The sequence below is a fragment of the Piliocolobus tephrosceles genome, chromosome 2 (genome assembly GCF_002776525.5).
Source record: "Piliocolobus tephrosceles isolate RC106 chromosome 2, ASM277652v3, whole genome shotgun sequence".
NCBI lineage: Eukaryota > Metazoa > Chordata > Mammalia > Primates > Cercopithecidae > Piliocolobus > Piliocolobus tephrosceles.
This window is the reverse complement of record NC_045435.1, coordinates 188842170-188848905: the sequence shown is the minus strand read 5'-3', so window position 1 is coordinate 188848905 and position 6736 is coordinate 188842170. Positions and strand designations below refer to the sequence as shown.

Here is a 6736-nt window from a genome sequence, read left to right as displayed (position 1 = left end):
GGAAGAATGGTATAATTGTAATATGAACGCGAAGAGAGTTGATGCTCAGATTTTGAGTTCTAAGAAAGGTTCTTGATGCCCACTTCAGAGGCAAAAAATTTATAAAAGCTGAAGCTTGAAGCTTTTTATTTTAAAGGGAAAGAGAGGTTTTTGTAAATCAAAAGGCAAAGCCCTAAAGGAGCTAAGCATAAAATATATCCACCAACAAAAGATGGGAAAAAGAATAGAGGCAGCATCAGTTTCCTATAATAAGGAGGACTGGGTTATTGATGATCTCTCTCCTGCTAAAAGCATATAAAAATGGTATATAAATTTAAATGTTTAAAATATATAGCTGAATTTGAAAAAAAAAAAAAGAAAAGAAAAGAAAGTTCACTTTTCAGCATTCAGAAACAAAGAGAAAACTTAAAATCAGATGGGTGTCAAAGACAAAATGCACCAGACAATGAAGAAGAAGGTTTTATTGAGATTATTGCATTAGAGAGAATGTTGCCTAATGAGGAACATCTTAAAGAAAAGGAAGGGAACTGAGGGATTTATAGAGGCAGTAAACAAAGGAGTCATTGCCAAGTGACTTTGTGTTGTGTTCCTGTAACAGAATACCTGAGAATGGTAATTTATAAAGAACAGAAATGTATTGTCTCATAGTTCTGGAAACTAGGAAGTCCAAAAGCAAGGCACCGGACTGGTGTGGCCTTCTCACTGCATCCTCACATAGTGGAAGGCAGACGAGCAAGAGAGGACAAAAGATGTGTCCTCACATGGCAGGATAGCAAGAGAGAGCCCACTCCCACATGCCCTTTTTATAGCAGCATTATTCTATCCATGAGGACAGAACTCTCATTATCTAAGCACCTCCCATGAAGCCCCACCTCCCAACACTGCTGCATTAGAGATGAAGTTTTCAACACATAAATACTGGGGGACACATTCAGACCGTAGCTCTGACTCTTACGGTGGTCATGAAGAAGGCTGGAGCCTGGTCTTATGTAAGTCATTGGGGAAAGATGGAGGTGGGCCTTCTCTTGAAATATGCCAGCACCTGCTAGCTTTTCGATGTTAGCTGGTTGGGGTTAGCTTTTTTCTCTGGTATGACCAAGGAGTGAGGAATTTTTTTTTTCTTTTTTTTTTTAGACAGAGTCCCACTCTGTCACCCAGGCTGGAGCACAGTGGCCCGATCTCGGCTGTCTGCAAGCTCCACCTCCCGGGTTCATGCCCTTTTTCTGCCTCAGCCTCCTGAGTAGTTGGGACTACAGGCGCCCACCACCACGCCCAACTATTTTTTTTTTTTTTTTTTTTTGCATTTTTAGTAGAGACGGGTTTCACCGTGTTAGCCAGGATGGTCTTGATCTCCTGACCCAGTGATCCACCCGCCTCAGCCTCCCAAAGTGCTGGGATTACAGGCGTGAACCACCGTGCCAGGCCCCGGGGTGAGGAATTTTTTTAACTATCATTGTTTTCTGGGAGCACAGGGCTGAAGTAGAGTTCAATATTGTCACTATCACCTTTCTGAACAACTCAGAAGTAATCATAAACCTTCTGATTGGCTGAAGTAGAGTCTAAGAAATAGTCTCTGATTATTGGTGTTGTTTCTGCAAATCAGCTGAAACAGCTGTTGAGAGGTGGTGGCAAAGGTCAGTTATTTTCAGGGTCCTGGCCACAAGGTATTTTAAAACATGCCTCAAATGGAAAGAAGAAATATTAATATAAAAGGTTTTCTTAAATAAAGAGCCAGGTGAACCCTGAGAGGAACCTGAGAGGAATCTGTCCAATGGATTTCAAGAAGTCAATGGTAGAAAAATCTTTCAGTTCTGCAGCACCACCCACTGAGTTTCTTGAAGCTCTCAAGCTAGGATGGCCATGCTCTTTGTGATTATGTCCACAGTCTTAGTTACTTCTTTTATAAGAGCATTGAAAGAAACCAAAACATTTCACCCCGAAATACACTTCTTTACATATTTTGAGGTGACTGTTCAGGGAGCTTGCAAACAAGAGTAGCCTTGCAAAGCTGTCTTTGGTGGAGGTGATTTGCATCTGTAGAGACTATGCATTGATACAGCCAGGCTTTCTCTGAGGCCCTCCCTTGTCCAATTTGGGAAGGCTATACTGAGAGTCTGGCACCTTTAAAGATTTGAAAGAAACATTTACCATCTATCCTCTCTGCGGGTGACGACCTATTAGATTTTGTCTACGTAACAAGATGACCTTTGCTCGCCAGGCCTTTTCTTGTCTCCCTCCCATAACCTGTCCTGTCACATAACCTGCTTTACCACCACAGCCTATTTCTATTTTTGGTCATGCTCCAAGCCCTCATTCTTTCTGTAACCTCAAGATGGTTTATAAGCTTCTGAACCCCATTTGGTGATTGGGGTAATTACTCTGTAGTTCTACCCCCAATGCATGTTAATCAATCTGCATACCTTCTCGCCTATGACTGTGCCTCATGTCAGTTGATTTTCAGTGAACCTTCAGAGTGCAAAGTGCAAGTTTGTCCTTGGCCCCCGCAGCACGTAGGACCCAACCATTTCAATAGACTTTTTTCACGGCCAAGACAGTGGCTTGTTGAGGGATACCTGTGGTCCACACGTGGTCTGCTTTAGTAGTGAGGTTTGCATCAAGTCATCGGGCTTCGGCTCTCAGGGATTCTTCAGATTCTGGAGCAAAGAGCTGGCTGGCCGCAAGGCAACTTAGTGTCTCAGGAGGAATCTGGGCAGCCAGATTTTAGTGCCTGTCCCCAGTGATGCTGAGTCAAAAAAGAGAAATTGGAAATGTTAGTTGGGAGAATGGCACCTAATCAGATATTCATATCAGATATTGAAGGAAACTGGAAGAATTGAAAATTTGATAAGCATTAACAATTTCAGCACAGTAATAGGATCCATTCCAATTTTCACGTAGGATAAAAGCTGTTTTTCCACAGTGTGGGAGGGAGGATGAATTTTTTTTTTCAACCAAATGACAAGATCATTTACTTATCCGTTAGTTACTACAATTTCAAAAAAGGTGTCAAATACCTCAAAGACAATGAATAGCGTCAGAATTTAACCATCTGCAAGATTATGCTATAGACAATGCTGCAGACAAAAACTATTCATTGAAATACAAAATTTCTCTCTACAGTCACACCCCTTTTACTCAAAAATAATGTGAAGAAAAAGTATTATTCTTGATCACAAAATAAGAATGCTCTAATTTTATTTGGCTTCATTACTTACACAGAGGCAGCAAGAATGGTAATTTACCACATAGGTCTTCTTAAGTTTGCTTTGCTGGAAGTTTTCATAAAGGAATATCAGATTGGAATTTCAAAAGCACCGAAAGCCCGTTGGTACTAGAAAGTCAAGTCAATACCTCACCATCAGATTTCACCTAGGATATGAAATTCCCCTCTTTATGAAGTCCTTAAAGTATTTTAAGAGTCCTAGGCCTTCCAGGAAGTGGCCTTTCTTACTCACAATTAAATCTGGGAATGCTGTGAGTCAAGTAATAGGCCAATTTTTCCGTAAGCATTGAGTCCATAGTATTCACCTTAGTTTCTTTCTTTTCTTTTTTTTTTAAACAGGCTTAATTCACTTTATTTTTCTTGTATAAAAAGCCTATGTTGTAGCCACAGCTGGAGCCTGGGTCCGCTGAACGGAGACTCTGGTGTGGGTCTTGACAAGGTGGTCAGTGAATGCCTGATAGGGAGATTTGGTAAACACAGTCTCCTTCCAGAGGTCAGGGGTCAGGTAGCTGTAGGTCTTAGAGATGGCATCAAAGTTGGCCTTGGCGAAGTTGCCCAGGGTGGCAGTGCAGCCCTGGGCTGCGGTGTAGCAGTCATCAATACCAGCCATCATGAGCAGCTTCTTGGGCACAGGCGCTGAGACGATGCCAGTGCCCCTGGGTGCAGGGATGAGGCGCACCAGCACAGAGCCGCAGCGGCCTGTCACCTTGCAAGGGACGGTGTGGGGCCTGCCGATCTTGTTCCCCCAGTAGCCTCTGCGCACCGGGACAATGGAGAGTTTGGCCAGGATGATGGCCCTACGGATGGCGGTGGCCACCTCCTTGGAGCACTTAACACCCAGGCCGACGTGGCCATTGTAGTTCCCGATAGCAACAAACGCCTTGAACCTGGTGCACTGGCCAGCATGGGTCTGCTTCTGCACCGGCATAATCTTCAAAACCTCGTCTTTGAGAGAGGCCCCCAAGAAAAAGTCAATGATCTCAGATTCCTTAATGGGCAGGAAGAAGAGGTAGATCTCCTCCAGGGACTCGATCTTCAGGTCCTTGACCACGCGGCCCAGCTTGGTGACGGGCATCCACTCCTTATCCTCGGCCTTGCCTCCGCGAGCTCCACGGCCTCGGCCCTGACCGCGTCCACGGCCACGACCCCGGCCCCGGAAGCCACTGCCGAAACCTCCTCAGAAGCCACTGCAGTTCCCCATCCCAGGGCCACCAGGGCCTCCGGGCCCCCCCGCTGCACCGGCGTCATCCGCCATTTGGTGTTTTCTCGGAGAAGAAGCGCACCTTAGTTTCTTAAAGGTATCTGGTTATATCAGATTAAATGAACATCATTCTCAAATACGATATTCCTGGCAAGATTTTGGTAACAAAACTAATGTCTCCAATTGTATCTGCTAACAGTAAGGTTGCCTTTATGGAACATATGCAAATAACTATATTGCTGTGAAAAAAAAAAACAATAAGAGCTTTCAAATTCTAGAGGGATCAAGCAGGGAGAAAAAGATAACATTTACAAATGTTCCTTTTCCATTTACAAAAGTATGATCTACTTAATTTTTATGAATTACAATTTATGAGAAAAGGGAGAATTTCTTCCATATCCAGAAAACAGAACATGGAAATGCGGACACCATCTCAATCAAAAATCACAATCAATTTTCATTACTTTATTGATGTATAATTTCATTATTGTTCTGCTTCATCTTGGGGTGGCAGTCTCATGAACCCACTTGTTTCTCAAGTAAAGTTCTAACACACATGATTCAGTCTACCAGTGTGTTCTCAAAGCTGCCTAAGAAGGATGGGCTCCACAACACCTGACATAGTCCTTTCACATGAGACTCTGAAACAGCCCCTCTTTACTGAAGACAAAGCATTCTGGCCTGTAGCTGATTGCAAGTATTTTCAGGAAAGGATCAGAGTCAAATAAAAACTATGTATAGTTAACAACAGACAAAAGAGCTACGGTTAACTTATTATTGATAATTTTCAAAAGTGAAACATCCGGTGAATGTTCATTACAAGAATATTGTAACTGACAAAGTGGTTTGCTTCAATTTCATGCAAAAGAAGATAACAAAATCAATCCCAAAGATTAGGCAAAATATCTATAAACATAATTATTAACCATATTTTCAAAGAAGAGTGGATGTTACATATAATTCACAAAAATGAATTAATATAATCTTTCATAAAGTAATATATCTTCAGGCATATAATAATCCTGAGATATACCAAGCTTACAGTTAGAACATACCAAGAATATATCAAGAACTTCAAGTCTAGAGTAGGTCCTAAGCATCCATTTTGATAAAATTCTGTAGGGCAGTTGGTGAATTCCCAGTTGAAAACTACTGTCCTGGCTAAATTTAAATTAAAGGATTAAACCTGCAATTCAGTTAACAGTTTAAAAAGCAACTGAATATACTAATAATACTATTATGACTGATAATATATTATGACTGATAATACTATATTGTTGTAGGCTGACATCAAGGAAAGCAGCACCAGGACTCTGATGAAGAGAAACAGACCATGGACCAAGGGCATTGATACATCTCCAGGAACATCTCACGCAACATAGAATTTCTAAAATATTTGTAGTAATAACTTTTTTCATACTGTAATCCAGAGAGGGCTAAACCTCTCTCTTGATTTAACAACTCCATGCAACTCACCAATAATAACATGTCAAATAAACCTAATTATTTCTAGCACTTCTCCTTTTATAAACAGGAAGAATAAATCCTTTGTGATTTTCCAGGTGCCTTCAAGGAAATCTTAAAGATTTAGGTCTTTTAGAGGTAAAAGATACTAGTTAGATTTCAATTTTGAAAAGGCAAACTATTGAAATTATCAGGAAAGTTAAACTTGATTAAGATAGGAGCATGAGTTACTGAGAAATGATACTTAGAGACCTATTAAACCAAGTGGCAATAAAAGATTTTGAAAGTAAACATAGGAGACATCATGATTGTTAAGAATCTTAACTTTTTCATAAGTAATTTTTTTTTGTTTTTTAAAACAATAAAGGACTTAATAAATTTAACATAAACCATAGCGGTTATTTTGGCAAGATACAGAATCTTTGGTATCTAGGCAGATTACAAAAGGGGTAAATAATAATCTTTTACAAACTCTTAGTAAGAACAGAACACTATGCTAGTGGAAAAGTTTGCTGAAAAAGAGAGAAAAACAAATTCTAGTATTACATCAGCATAATATTTAATATCAAAGCTCTTTTTAAAAATATTATAGGCCGGCGCAGTGGCTCACGCCTGTAATCCCAGCACTTTGGGAGGCCGAGGCGGGCGGATCACGAGGTCAGGAGATCGAGACCATCCTGGCTAACATGGTGAAACCCTGTCTCTACTAAAAATACAAAAATTAGCCGGGCGCAGTGGCGGGTGCCTGTAGTCCCAGCTACTCGGGAGGCTGAGGCAGGAGAATGGCATGAACCCGGGAGGCAGAGCTTGCAGTGAGTGGAGATCGCGCCACCGCACTCCAGCCTGGG

The 6736-nt window shown here is 41.4% G+C and overlaps 1 pseudogene across 1 annotated transcript; it reads right to left on the bottom strand.

Moving 5' to 3' along the window:
* Positions 1–3546: 3546 nt before the first annotated feature.
* Positions 3547–4486, bottom strand: LOC111544370 (annotated as a pseudogene). Its single transcript, XR_002732129.3, has one exon. The product of XR_002732129.3 is annotated as a 40S ribosomal protein S2 pseudogene (transcript).
* Positions 4487–6736: the final 2250 nt, after the last annotated feature.